Source organism: Meles meles, chromosome 5 (genome assembly GCF_922984935.1).
Source record: "Meles meles chromosome 5, mMelMel3.1 paternal haplotype, whole genome shotgun sequence".
NCBI classification, from domain to species: domain Eukaryota; kingdom Metazoa; phylum Chordata; class Mammalia; order Carnivora; family Mustelidae; genus Meles; species Meles meles.
This window is the reverse complement of record NC_060070.1, coordinates 146,692,006-146,705,967: the sequence shown is the minus strand read 5'-3', so window position 1 is coordinate 146,705,967 and position 13,962 is coordinate 146,692,006. Positions and strand designations below refer to the sequence as shown.

Here is a 13,962-nt window from a genome sequence, read left to right as displayed (position 1 = left end):
CACCCAGGCGCTCCACCTATTTCTTTCTCAGCTAGCCAACAACCACATATTTGTTGAGCATCTACAATGCAAAAGAGAGAGCATCACACAATGAAGCTAGCCTGTTGGCCTCGGGTCACCTGCGGACATCCATGTAGAGTCGGGGAAAAGGGAAGAACAGGAAGAAGAACGTAGTTGGCAAAGTTAGAGCAAACCAGAGTGAAACAAATCAGGAAACCCAGAGGGTATTTTCTAGAATTCCTCAGGAGATACAAACGCAGGCAGGAAGAAGAACAGAAGGAGAGCTGTGGTCACGTGAGCATTTACGAAAGCAGTACGAAACCAGAATGACTGAGCCTCCTCCTCTGCACTGCGGACTCACCCACTGGAGGGCTGGGAAGGGAGAGGAGAGGAGGGCAAGAAAAGAGGGGAGCAGGGGAGTGGTGGAGAGAGGACGCCTACAAAGAGACCGAGAGGTAAGAATGTTGAGAAAGGGGGCGCCTGGATGGCTCAGTGGATTAAGCCGCTGCCTTCGGCTCAGGTCATGGTCTAAGGGTCCTGGGATCGAGTCCCGCATCGGGCTCTCTGCTCCGCAGGGAGCCTGCTTCCTCCTCTCTCTCTGCCTGCCTCTCTGCCTACTTGTGATCTCTCTGTCAGATAAATAAATAAAATCTTAAAAAAAAAAAAAAAAAGAATGTTGAGAAAGGAGCTCCTCTGTGATAACTTGCACGTAACTAGTGATTTTTAGTTTTTAAAGGACCGCGTTTTCCAATCCGTTACTTCATTTTCATTCTTGGAACAGTATTTTGAGGATCTTATGTGGAGTGAGAGAACCAGCTAATTCCACAGAGTCACCTCCTGGTTATTCAGGGGCCAGTCAGGCACACGTGTCAACCATGCCCTGTGTGTCTCTACTGAATGCCAACACTAAGGCTTTTGCCAACGTGGAAGAAAGAACAATTAACTCAGATCTGTCACCTTCTTAATAATGCCTTAGTTGTTTGTTTTTTTTAAGATTTTATTTTTTATTCATTTATTGGACAGACAGAGATCACAAGTAAGCAGAGAAGCAGGCAGAGAGAGAGCGGGAAGCAGGGTCCCTACTGAGGAGGAGCCCGATGTGGGGCTCGATCCCAGGACCCTGAGATCATGACCTGAGCCGAAGGCAGAGGCTTTAACCCACTGAGCCACCCAGGCGCCCAGTGCCTTAGTTGTTTTAAAAAATCCCTTTGGATGAAGAAATTTAATAGTCCAATAATTTTACTCATGGATATGTTTTATCGATACTTTACCAGAAATTAATCGGTATATATATAGTATTTTATACAAACATATACATATATATGGACCGATAGATACATATAGAGATATACACATTCGAACTGGAGTTGCATAGTTCCTTATTTAACAAAACTATAACTGGTTAATGCATTATCTGTTCATAAAACGGTTACATTCCCTGGCTGGGTAACTCATCTGTGGGCTCTTCCTACCCTTACTCAGCACCTACTGTGTATGAGGCTGCACGGCAACGCTTAACATTATGGACCCCACGGTAAATATGCGGGCTTTCTGCCATGCTTCTGCACCTTTCAGGTCTCTCAGGCCTGAACATCAAGATTCACAAACAGTGTAAGACCAATCCTTATTTTTTAAAGGGGCAGGACTCTGCATTTGCTAACTTTCAACATACCTACTGTGATAAATGATGACACCTGAACCAAAAAAATCTGGGAAATGAAATTTCACTCTCCTCTGTGCCTTGGTTTCCTTATCTGTGAAACAGAGACGGTGGTAGTACCTACTTCCTAGGACTACTGGGTTATAGGGAAAATAAAATAAAATACCTCAGTATGTGCTTATCTGTAAGTACTCAATAGACAAGTTATCCGATATTCTTCTTCTTCCTTGCAAAGGATCTGAAGTTCATGGTCACACACGTTCATACAGATTAATGGGAACCTTAAAAGAACAGCTTTTCAATAAGCGAGTTCCCTTAGCTAGTAAGTGAAGGACAGCTAACCTTTGCTAATTTTCATACAACAGACTGGAAAGGGGATCCCAGCAACCGTGAGCCTGGGCCAGACAGGGGAGTGCAGCTTCTCCCAGAAACCCTCAGGGCAGCCACCACTTCCAACTACTATTACTACTACTGCTACTACTGCTGCTGCTGCTGCTGCTGCTGCTACTACTACTACTACCACTACACCACACAGGATTCTGCCCCGGATAAAGTACTGCCCTGTTACAGTATGACAATTGACAAATTAAAACTTAATAGCCAACAAGTAGGAGAAATTTGGTGGGCTTTCTCTTTGGCTCCCAAAATAAGACTTCCCACTAGTCATTACCTTCAGCTTCATACTAGAGATTTCGCAGTTTTAGAATGGTAGGCACCAGAAGACAAAATAAAAATAACCTTGCCCCTTAATTAATGTCTGTATTTCTCCTACTAAAGGATTTAGGACTTACCATAGATTAACGTACCCCAAAGAGACAAAGTACATATTTTTGGTTCTGTTTTTAGTTCTATTCCTTTTCATGAGAACTCAACGTGTTGGTTAAAGACGTTTTGGTTTCTACCCCCTTCAAAATTCTTTTTGTTTTAAGGGTTAGCTTCTAGTTACAGGTTCTCTGGTGTCAGAGATTACTCCCTCTATGATTCCTCAGCGGCTGTGCCTGGTGTGATCCGAATGAATTCTTGGTTCTGCCTTCCCTACGAGGGAAGCTAAGCAGGGGATTTGGTTCACTCCTCTCGCCGGATCCCCACAGTGGCTAGTACCATGCTAAGTATATCACCAAACCATACATATATCTGGGTCAAAACCACATAAACATCCATACAAAGAGATTTAAAATATAGTGCTATTTGATAGGAAGACAAATTTTCAGTTAGTCACACTTAAGTCTGGCTAAAACAGGTAACACGTATTCACGCAGGTGAACAAACATATGATTGGCCTGCCTTAATTTTTGGTGTTGAAAAATCACGTTAATAGGTAAGTACAAAGTAAAAATCAGACATCCCATAGGTAGCCACCTCGCCCATGGGTTATATTTCTTTTTTTTTTTTTTTTTTTAGATTTTATTTATTTATTTGACAGAGAGAGAGATCACAAGTAGGCAGAGAGGCAGGCAGAGAGAGAGGAGGAAGCAGGCTCCCCGCGGAGCAGAGAGCCCGATGCGGGGCTCGATCCCAGGAACCTGAGATCATGACCCGAGCCGAAGGCAGCGGCTTAATCCACTGAGCCACCCAGGCGCCCCGCCCATGGGTTATATTTCTAAAAGCCTGTTGCAGCTGTATATTGGAATCACAATGTATTTTCTTATGCAAGTAATTTATAAATGACATGTGGGGTCCAGTTTAACCAAAGGAAAAAGGAGCATTTAGTTCCAAAATGTGGCTCACAAGAGAATGGCAGCCATGAGCAACCCTGAGCTCTGAGCTGGTGGAGAGAGTCTGAGTCGTCAGGCAAGTCTGCTGCTTGGCAATGTGCCTGCAAGGGGTGTGCGTGTGTGTGTGCATGCGTGCGTGCGTGGGTGCGTGCGTGCGTGGGTGCGTGTAGCTCTGCTAAAAGCTAGCATGGAAACAGTATCTCTTTTAATATAAGGTTATTTATAGTTTAAGGGCAAATATATCAAGGCTGCTCAGCATCTAGACAGTGACTGCATTATAGGCAGGGATTACAGGATGGCTAACCAAATCCACGAATCAGTATTTCCATCCGGTGCTTTTACAAGGAGTTCTCCTTTCATGAACGGGTAACCATCTCAATGTTAAATAACATCTCAATGTTATTTTTTTATGACCTTAAAAAGCAAAGAAGTAATAATGAGTTGAAGAGAACAGACTTAATTTTAAAAAAGCAATTGTGTGTATGGGTACATTTTCTTTCTTTCTTTTTTTTTTTAGTAATTGATGGCTACCCCAGGGGGGTAGCATATTTTTTTTTTTTAAGATTTTATTTATTTATTTGGCAGAGAGAGATACAAGTAGGCAGAGAGGCAGGCAGAGAGAGTGAGAGGGAAGCAGGCTCCCTGCCGAGCAGAGAGCCCGATGCGGGACTCGATCCCAGGACCCTGAGATCATGACCTGAGCCAAAGGCAGCGGCTTAAACCACTGAGCCACTCAGGCGCCCCTACATTTTCATTAAAATTTTCATTTTAATTTCAAAGAGAGAGAATGCCTGTACATGTGTTTGTGGGCGGGGGGGGAGGTGGCGGTTGCGGGGAAGGTAGAGAGAGGGAGAGAGAGAATCTCAGGCAGGCACCATGCCCAGTGGAGAGCCTGATGCAGGGCTGAATCCCACAACCACGAGTCAGACGTCCAACTGACTGAGCCACCCAGGTGTCCTTTTGTGGGTACATTTTTAAAAGAAATGTTCAGTTTCATTTTTGTTGCTCTGCACTCATCAAATCAATCATTATATTCTACCTGGATTTGAATAGGTACTCTACCAGCTTCACAAGGTCATTCAATTTTTGAATGCAAGAATTCATACCTGCATTCAGATGCCTGTGCATTCATTTTGATAGTTAACCATCCAAAAGCCCTCTCAGATTATAGCTTTGTTAGAAAGTATATGCATATTTAAAATGCTAACCTTCACCATGCTATGTTTTCAACTACACTGAGATATATGATGAAGCAAAAAGATACTTCAAAAAAAATTACACCATTATCTTTACGCTTTGTAAAAAATAGCTTATTTGAGATATAACTCAAATGCCACACAATTGACCTATTTTTAAAAAGTATGCAATTAAATGCTTTTTAGTATAGTCATAGGATGGTGCACATCACCAAAGTCTAACTTTAGAATGTGTTCATTCCCCCGAAAACAAATCCTGTACCCACCAGCAGTCTCTTCCCATTTTCCCCATCATAACCCCTTTCCCCGAGCATGAAACAGCCGACAATCTACTTTCTAACTCTGTAAATTGCCTATTCCACACATTTCATATAAACAGAATCATCAGTCTTTTGTAACCGGCTTCTCTCACTTACAATGTTCTCAAGGGTCACCCATGTTGAAGTATGTAGGTATTTTTTTCAATTAAGTAAAATATAGGAATTTAGAGTTTATTAAATATGCCACTTCACGCAAGAGTATTTCAAATGTTCTGAATATTATTAGCTTGATTAAGTTAGTAAAGCGAGTTTGGTCTACACTTAACGGACTTTAACAACACAATCTAATGGCATAAATCTAATAGAGAAGAGTTGTTAAATACAGGATCTTACTAAGAAAAACTGTGACAGATACTATAAAAGATGGAGGTGATGTTACAAAAATTACTTTTTTAAAAAGTCTCTTAAAAATAGAAGAACTGGGGGTGGAGCCTAGAAATGATCATTTTTTTGCTTCCCACTGTTTTTTGTTTTATGATGGTAAAATACATATGATATAAAATATCCCATTTTAACCGTTTTCGAGTGTACGGTTCCGTGACATTAAGTACCTAACAACGTTATGAGTCCATCACCACCGTCCATCTCTAGAACTTTCCCACCTTCCCAAACTGAAACTCTATACCCACCAAACAATAACGTCCCATGCCTCCCTTCTCCCTGCCTTTCATACCGGTTTCTGTCTCTATGAATGTGACTGTTCTAGGCACCTCACATAAGGGAAATCCTACAATACTTGTCCTCTTGTGCCTGGCTCATTTCACTTAGTGTAACGTTTTCAAAGTTCACCCCTGCTGTACCAGTATTATGTTATTCTAAATGTCGCTCTTCCCGGCTCCTGGGTGTTCTCCACTCTCAGTGCCAGGGGACAACGTAGAGGCTTCCATTAGCACTTGTTTCCCTGTCCTGTAATTTTACCAAACATACTCCACCCCAATGATAGATCTTACTTGTCCGCATCTCGCAATTGCCTTGCGAATGCCTGAGCTTCGAAATACTTCAGTTATAGCCGAATGAATGAATGACCCAATTAATTAGTCAACATGGTTAATTACAGTAAGTCCTTACAACGACTTCTAGCTAAAGGTCAAAACAGCAATGCCTGTGTGCTAGGAGATCCTATTTCTGGAGTCACCTTCAACACTCGGAAAGTCACGTAAGTCAAGATAAAATAAGACCAGAGTCCTATTTCATCCATTACTTCATTAGTGACACTGTAACAACCACTAAGTGAATTACCAGCACCTACATTTACTCAGCAATCTAAAAATAAATTATCATTTAATAGCATCAGAAAGTGAATGAGGGAGCCTAAGAAGAGTCCAGTCCCAGTCCTTATGTCCCATGTGAAGAGGATTAGATAGTGTGAGCAGATTCTAAATCACATTTGGTCTGTAACTTAATTATAACATGGAATTCACTTCTAAACCGCAAAGAGTTAACAGCTTCGGTATTCGTGTTAAAAGAAGTTGAGACAAGTATCTGTTCTAATTAGCCTTCACAGAAATGTTAAAAGGACTTCAATGCTCCTTTACCATTACCACGTCATCTAAGTGTCACAGTCAATAATCAGACTTTACATTACAAAGATAAAAATATACACTAATACTAATGTCAGGATGCTAAGAGTTATAATTATACACACATTTATTTTCAACTGATATTATCATTACTCTATTTTATAATTAGGATTCTGCTCTGCCATCACCAAGAAATCAAGAGAGTGTTTGTATCCTGACGGTGGTGACGGCTACATGAATCTCTATGTATGTGAGAATTCATGAAACTTGAACACACGTGATTAAGTCCACTTTACGGTATTAGTTTTAAGACAAAATAGCAAAGAGGAAAATTTACAGTAATAAATCTGTTGTGTTTTAAACGCTATATGATATGAACAGGTATGTCCTAAAAACCAAATGTATAATATACATATAGTTGTCTTTTTTCTATTGAAGTTAGTCTACTAACCACTAAAAGAACAAATCAATACTTGATCAATTTAATGGGGAAAGTGCATCCCAGTTAGACTGAGCAGTCAGTGAAAACAATTCTATTGGCTTCTCTTAAGCCTGATATAAATAATTAAGGGATGTGATGGAAAGGCAGATTTTTTTTTTTTTTTAAGATTTTATTTATTTGAGAGAGAGAGAGACAGCATGAACAGGGGGCGGGGCAGAGGGAGAAACAGACTCCCCTCACAGGCAGCCCGAAGCGGGGCTCCATCCTGAGCCTGGGACAAGGGGATCATGATCTGAGCCGAAGGCAGATGCTTAACCGACTGAGCCACCCAGGCGTCCCCAGAAAAGCAGCTGTTAAAGACTTATTTTAAAATATTTAATTTATTTATGGTCTAGTTATTCAAAATGAAGCTAATTTTTTTTTTTTTATTTGACAGCGAGAGAGAGAGAGAGAGAGAGAGAGAGAGATCACAAGTAGGCAGAGAGGCAGGCAGAGAGAGAGAGAGAGGGAAGCAGGCTCCCTGCCAAGCAGAGAGCCCGATGCGGGACTCGATCCCAGGACCCTGAGATCATGACCTGAGCCAAAGGCAGCGGCTTAACCCACTGAGCCACCCAGGCGCCCCCAAAATGAAGCTAATTTAAGAGAACTTTCGCTTCAAGCGTTAGGTGGTATACGGTAAAAAGAACGTTCTAGTGACTTAAGTGCTCTGGTCAGAACTGCCTGGGAGGGAAAGGATGCAGCTAAGCAAGGATTTATTAACCATCAAACTATGTTTCTGGGACCGGGGATGCCGAGAAGACAGTAAGCCCCTCCGCATTTTATACCCACGGAAACCTAGAATGGCGTCCCTCTGCGAAGGAGCCCAATGCCCGCTTCAGGCACTCTGCTGAGCAGCTTGTACAGCCTTCATCTGTGCCCTCATCTCAGGACGCGGGTATTTCTATTATTTCTGTGGTAGGCTGTGCGCTCTTTGCCAAATATCCTGGGTCCCCCTCCCTGTAGGAACTCAGGAGCAGCTGTGGGACTTGAAAGGCCAGTGAAAGTGGCAGGAAGGACAGGTGCTCCTTCTTGCAGAAGGCGGAAAGCCGGGGGTTCTCGCCTGCTCTCATGCCCCCTTCTTGTACTGTCCAAGTTCTGAAGGAGAGCCTACCTGAACCGGGCTTCGGTCAAGCCTTGACAGCTATTTAGCATGAGCAAGGAAATACATTTTTGTCGCTCTAAGACACTGACATTTTTTGAGATCATTTGTCGTACAGCAGAACCTGATGCATCCCACCGCCAAGCTGTCACTTTGTGGATGAAGGAAACAAACGTTCAAAGACATTCAAAATAATGTGTTCACCAGGAAGAGTCAGAAGAGGACTAATGGCACTCAGGACCCATGCCTTTCAGACTGCAAAGTCCTTTTTTCTGAACCAGTTTCAGTAAACACTGGAATGGAAGCATGTATCCATTCCAAAGGGAGAAATTAACTATTAACATGGGCAACAGACGATTTCATCCCAAATGGAGTTCAATTTTCAATGACAAACAAAAATTTTCCAGGCAAACCAGAAGAGGCAACACATACCATATTTCAGTATCTTGAGATACAAAGTTGTGTATTTTGTACAAGAACCCAGCAACCTGCTTTTTTTTAGCCTAATAATATCAATTATATCTTTTAACGTATATTTGGGAAAAATAAGTACACTCGGGGACCACTTAATGTTTCTCTACCTATTTACTCTTTTATCAAATACACTAATTGTAACACTCTTTCCTGAAATCATTTTAAAGAGAGAACTGTTCATTGAGGGATTGGGTTTATAGATCTTACAAAGCTGAAGCTGATACACACTTTTGGGAAAAAAATGCATAAAATAATTAGCATAACATAAAATAACAAAAAACCCCACTTCTTTTAAAAAATGAACATATAAAATGAATTTTTTTCTGTATTATAAAACTAATATATTTTCATTTTTGAGATTCTGGAAAACAGAAAAACAGAATGGGAAAAATTAACCAGAGGTACAGCAATCACTGTTCAAAGAAAAAACACTCCTCTTATTATCATCTTCAAACAATTAAATTATAAAATTATATCTGATATTACCCAGTGGGCTTGGAAAAACTGAAATGATTTTTCAAAGACCAAAACACTAAGCTTAACAATATTTCTTAACAATAGATCATTCCTGCGAGCTCGATTTCTTCAGTAATGAAAGAAGAAAACCTTTCTTCTAAGCAGGGTCCAAATCACCCAGGCACTTATACTCCAGGGGCTCATAATGCTGCCACATTAGCATAACAGGAGAGAGAAATCTGAATATGAAAACAACAAACAAAGGAGAATCAGAGATAAGAATCAGCAAAACATCTTGGAATCATTCCTGAAGAAGTTATTACCATTAGAGCAATGTTGTCCCTGGAGCTAGGATAAGAGAGTGAAAAAAATAAATAGGAAAGAAGTTTCTTTGTTCAAGAAGAACATAAAAAATGGGAATGAAGGTAAAAGGAGAGAAGCGGGCGGGGCACTCTTTTCCCACTCCCAAATTCACCTTAGAAGGCCTTTGAGACCTTTGGTCTTAAAAACATGGACCATAAGCAGCATTTAATTGGAGTGATTATAAGGGGAACCAAAACCATTCCCGCCCTCTCCAAATCACAATGTCCTGAGAGGTGGAGAGCAGCGGGGAGAGTGATGGTAATGATGCGATGATGAAAAAACACAGCAGTTAGCCCCTTCCTGGGTTAGACGCTGTGCTGAGTCACACCCATCGCATTTAAAACTTCTGGACAAACTTAGGAAGTAGCTTTACTCAATCTAGTACTAAGAGAGGTGAACTACCCTGCCCAAGGGACAAGGGCAGAGCTGGAACGTACACACCGGCATGCTGACCTGGGAAAGGTACCGGAATATGACACCCTAAAATACACCTCTTCGGTGTATGAATTCTTCTCAGCTAAAGGCAATTAAGAATCAGCAGACCCAGGAAGAACTCTAACAACCAGGGCCTTCATTTTCCTTTTGTAAAGGAAATTTCTACTTACAAAGTTAATTGTCATTTAATAAAAAAATTTTTTTAATTAACACATAATGTATTATTTGCCCCAGGGATATAGGTCTGTACATCATCAGGCTTACACATTTCACATCGCTCACCATAGCGCGTACCCTCCCCAGTGTCCATAAATTTGGAAAAAAGAAAAAGAAAAAGATGTAAATATAGGAAGAGGAGAACTTTCAACACCCCCTACCAATGATGAAAACCCAACCTTAGATCTACATTGCAAACTTTACTAAAGAACCCTTGTTAATCATACTTTTCCTGGTCATCTTCTCCTAATTTGGAGATTAAGCCTTGAAGTCCCAAACCTGTTTGCTTTCCTTTTAGCATAGGATGGCATATAAACCCAAATTCTAAGCACCCATTTGGGTTGCTGATTGCCGGATGCTTCCGTGTATACATGGGTGAGGCGCAGTTAACTTCTGTTCTACTCTTATGAATCTGCCTTTGGCCAGTCTAATGGATAGAGGCCCCCTAGAGAACTTGAGATGGGTAGAGGAAAACACCGCTCCATCAAATGTGTCTCACAAAGGCATCGTTCCTGCAGACCGATGTGTGATCATCCCTAAACCTAAAACTATTCTTGAGGAATAGCACAAACTAATTCACATGAAGATGTTAATAGTCATCTCTGGAAGCAGGGTTAGAAAGAAGCAGTGAAGAGTGGGCTCTTTAAACAAGATGCAAAATATAGAGAGACAGGTCAGTCTCTATACCAATATATCAAAGGCGATTTAAACTTTGTTAAGTTGCAAAATTTTCCTTATATGAAATTTATTAGAAATGTATGGATATCTTTTCAAATGTCTCAAAATGTATAAACAGTTCTTATTATATTACTTGAAATTAGATGGTAATAAACAAGATCTTTGTAATCTTTTGCTGCTGAACAATATGAAATTTGAATTCACTGATAAATGCGTATGGGTATATCATTTTTATAAGGCAACAAGGCAAGGCATATTTCCTCCTTGTTCTACTTTAACTGTTTTCACTTGGTAAAATTGGCTTCACACGTCAGTTCTTTAATTGGAACTGAAATGAAAGCATTTCCAGTTACTGCAGGGTAGGCTAGCTTGTCTAAGAACACCTTGTCAGAATATTTGATATTCTAACCTGCTGCTTTTTTAAGTACCATGGCTCCCAAGTTACAGAATCAGATTATCTAGCGCATAAAGATCAGGAAAAACTTCCATTTGATGAACCCAATTTACCTTTCGATATTTGAGCTAATTTTTTACTGTTCTGTTATTTTTTTTTAAGCAAATGGAAGTTAATATTCTATGCAGTTGAAATACATTTCTTCAAATGAGCAAGGAAAATGAAGATTTTTATTATCCTCATTTCTATCAAAGCCTATGGCCTTTACAAATATAAAAATCTGCTGCAACTTTATTGCAAGTTTCTGGCTAATGATAATAGAAGCAATCATTTGATACAAAAGTATTTTCAGATCTTAAATTTTGCCTTGTAGGATTAAACTACTTAAAAAAAAGAGTATAGCAGGTTTTGCAATTCATCTTGAGAAGATCCGATGTGTCATAAACAAAGATTATTAATAATTATGTTTACCTGCCTTCAGAACCAGATAAACGTAGGTCTGTGTAACAATGATTAAGGAGATACAATGCACCAGATTACAGACTAAGAATTTCCTACTGTCTCAGGTGAGAAAAATGACTTCCAAATCAAGTACGATGTGCTTTGTTAAAATATTTTAAGATTAGCTAGAGATTGAGAATATAGAAAACAGAAAGGAAAAGAAAGAACTACATCACAGATAAGTCTAACCAAATGTGTAATATCCTGAAAGACCTGGGATGGAGGATAATGGTCAGCATCAAGAGTTTTCTATATAATGTTGGATCATTTCTCTGGTCCTATCCTCACAGGACTCCAACTAATCTCTCCTTAGAACTACCCAATGGCCACAGTTCAGAGGATATCTAGGAAGAATGGAGAATTATTGTGAAAGATGTCAAGAAGTGGGAGAACACATTCCGGATAAAATTTATCCCAAGTTTTATCCCCTGGGTGAAATTAACACTCTGGAATGTCTTCTGAGTGAAATGAAGAAAGGAAAGTCCAACCCTGTGGAGGTGTAAGAATTACACATTAAAACTACTCATTCGAAGCTAAAGCCAAATAGGTGTTTAATTTTATTTTTCCTTAATAAACTATTGAATGACTTCCCATAATCTCTGGCTGTATAAATGAAATTGAAAAATGAAATTTGTATAGAAGAATGGATAAAGGAAATGTGATATATACTGTGTTTTACGTACATACACACACATAGGAACATATCCAGGCACTGGAAAAAAAAAAAATCCTCCTACTTCCAAGAATCTGAATGGACCTCAAGAGCATTGTGCTAAGTAAAATAAGCCAGATCTTAAAAGTTCTCATCATAAGAAAAAAATAATTGTAATTATGTGTGATGAGGGTTGTTAACTAGACTCACTGGGGCTATTATTTTATATTATATACAAATATTGAACCATTATGTTGAATGCATTAAAGTAATATGTTAAATATCAATTGTATCTCAATTTAAAAAATGATTCTGCCAATTGGATTGTGATGATGGTTGTGCAAGTATACAAATTTACTAAAAAAATTATCAAACTGTACACTTAAAAGAGGATAATCTTCAAGCTCAAAATGCAGAAATTTAGGCATAAACTATTTAAAGTTGAAGTTTACTTAGAGGCATTGAAAAAGCCAAAATAAGAATCGCGAATATCAAATCACTAAAATACATTGCTTCTTGGTAAAATGAGGTGCTTGTATCAACTCAACAAAAGATGTCAAATCTTTTTTACATACGATGTGGAAGGTGAATGTGGGGGTGGAGGGTGTTAACTAAAGTGTGGAATACTGTAATTGTCTAGTAGAGGTATAAAGTGTCCTTAGTAAGAATTGAAAACATACTATTAATTCTTTGTGTACCCTGGGAAAGACCCAATTGATCACTGAAGTGTGGACGGATTTTTAGTAAGTGGGAGCACCTTGGAGGTGGGGAGTTCCATTCTAGACAGAGGGTGACATTTGGCCAAGGGTGAAAAGTCTAGAGCATGTTCTGGGCAAAGCAGAAGATCTGTTTTAAATGGAAGTAGGTTACTTGAACTTGGGTATACGGTAGAGGTAGGGAGGAAAGTCATCATTGGAAAATGAGATGGGAAAAGCAGGGTAGAGGGTCTGCCTAAGGCATGGGATTTTGTTTTGCAAACAAGTCAGTCGTATCGAAACTTTTGCTTGGGATTATCCCGAAATAGTTTTTTAAAAAACCATGTGCCACTTCGTACATTTTTATTGACACAAATTTTTTTCACGATAAATTTAAATAAGTTGCAAAGTTCAAATATGGAAATGTAAAATAAAACCGTTACATCACCCTCTTTAATGTATTCACTGAAATATAATAAGAAAATTGACAATCTTTTTTTCTTTCAATTTGAATTTCCTTTCTACTTCCTCCACAGAATTTTATCTAATATGTTTTTAAGCTTGAAAGTCTACTAATCATTCTAACCATCCTTCTCTGTACCAAAATATGTGTGCATGTTAAAATAAAAACATCACCGTAACCACAAGGCTCTAAGTATTTCTAAGGAACACTTTTTAAAAAATTGAATTGTCATTCAATCGCTAGTACACAATTCATCAAAACAGCATAAATATTTATTAAGCATAAATGTAAAAATTTATTATAAATGCAGTCTTCAATGAAATGGTCTGTGAGAGCGGTGGGCCTGGGAACTCTGTGTGTTGCCTTGACAAAGGCAGCTCTTTGTTTTGGGGACCTGAAGGTGTTCCATACAGGTGAGAGGGAGGTGTGGCAGGAGACCCAGTAGGAAACCTTCGCTACAGACAGATCAGTTGTAGGAAAGAGTACAAGTGGAAATGGATTCGTTTTTAAAGACCCTTGCCTGCTAGTTTGTTTCCCTCTCGGAATACACTATAGTCACTGGACGACGCTATGGTTTGTTAGGAAGAAGTGTATGACATGCACAGTGCAAAGGGACATATGGGAGGTAGATATGGCAAAATACC

At 39.5% G+C, this 13,962-nt stretch overlaps 1 protein-coding gene across 2 annotated transcripts in view; it reads right to left on the bottom strand.

The window, feature by feature from the left end:
- CDKAL1 (CDK5 regulatory subunit associated protein 1 like 1) overlaps positions 1-13,962 on the bottom strand; it is a 628,557-nt gene that overhangs the window by 213,782 nt on the left and 400,813 nt on the right. The window lies entirely within an intron of this gene.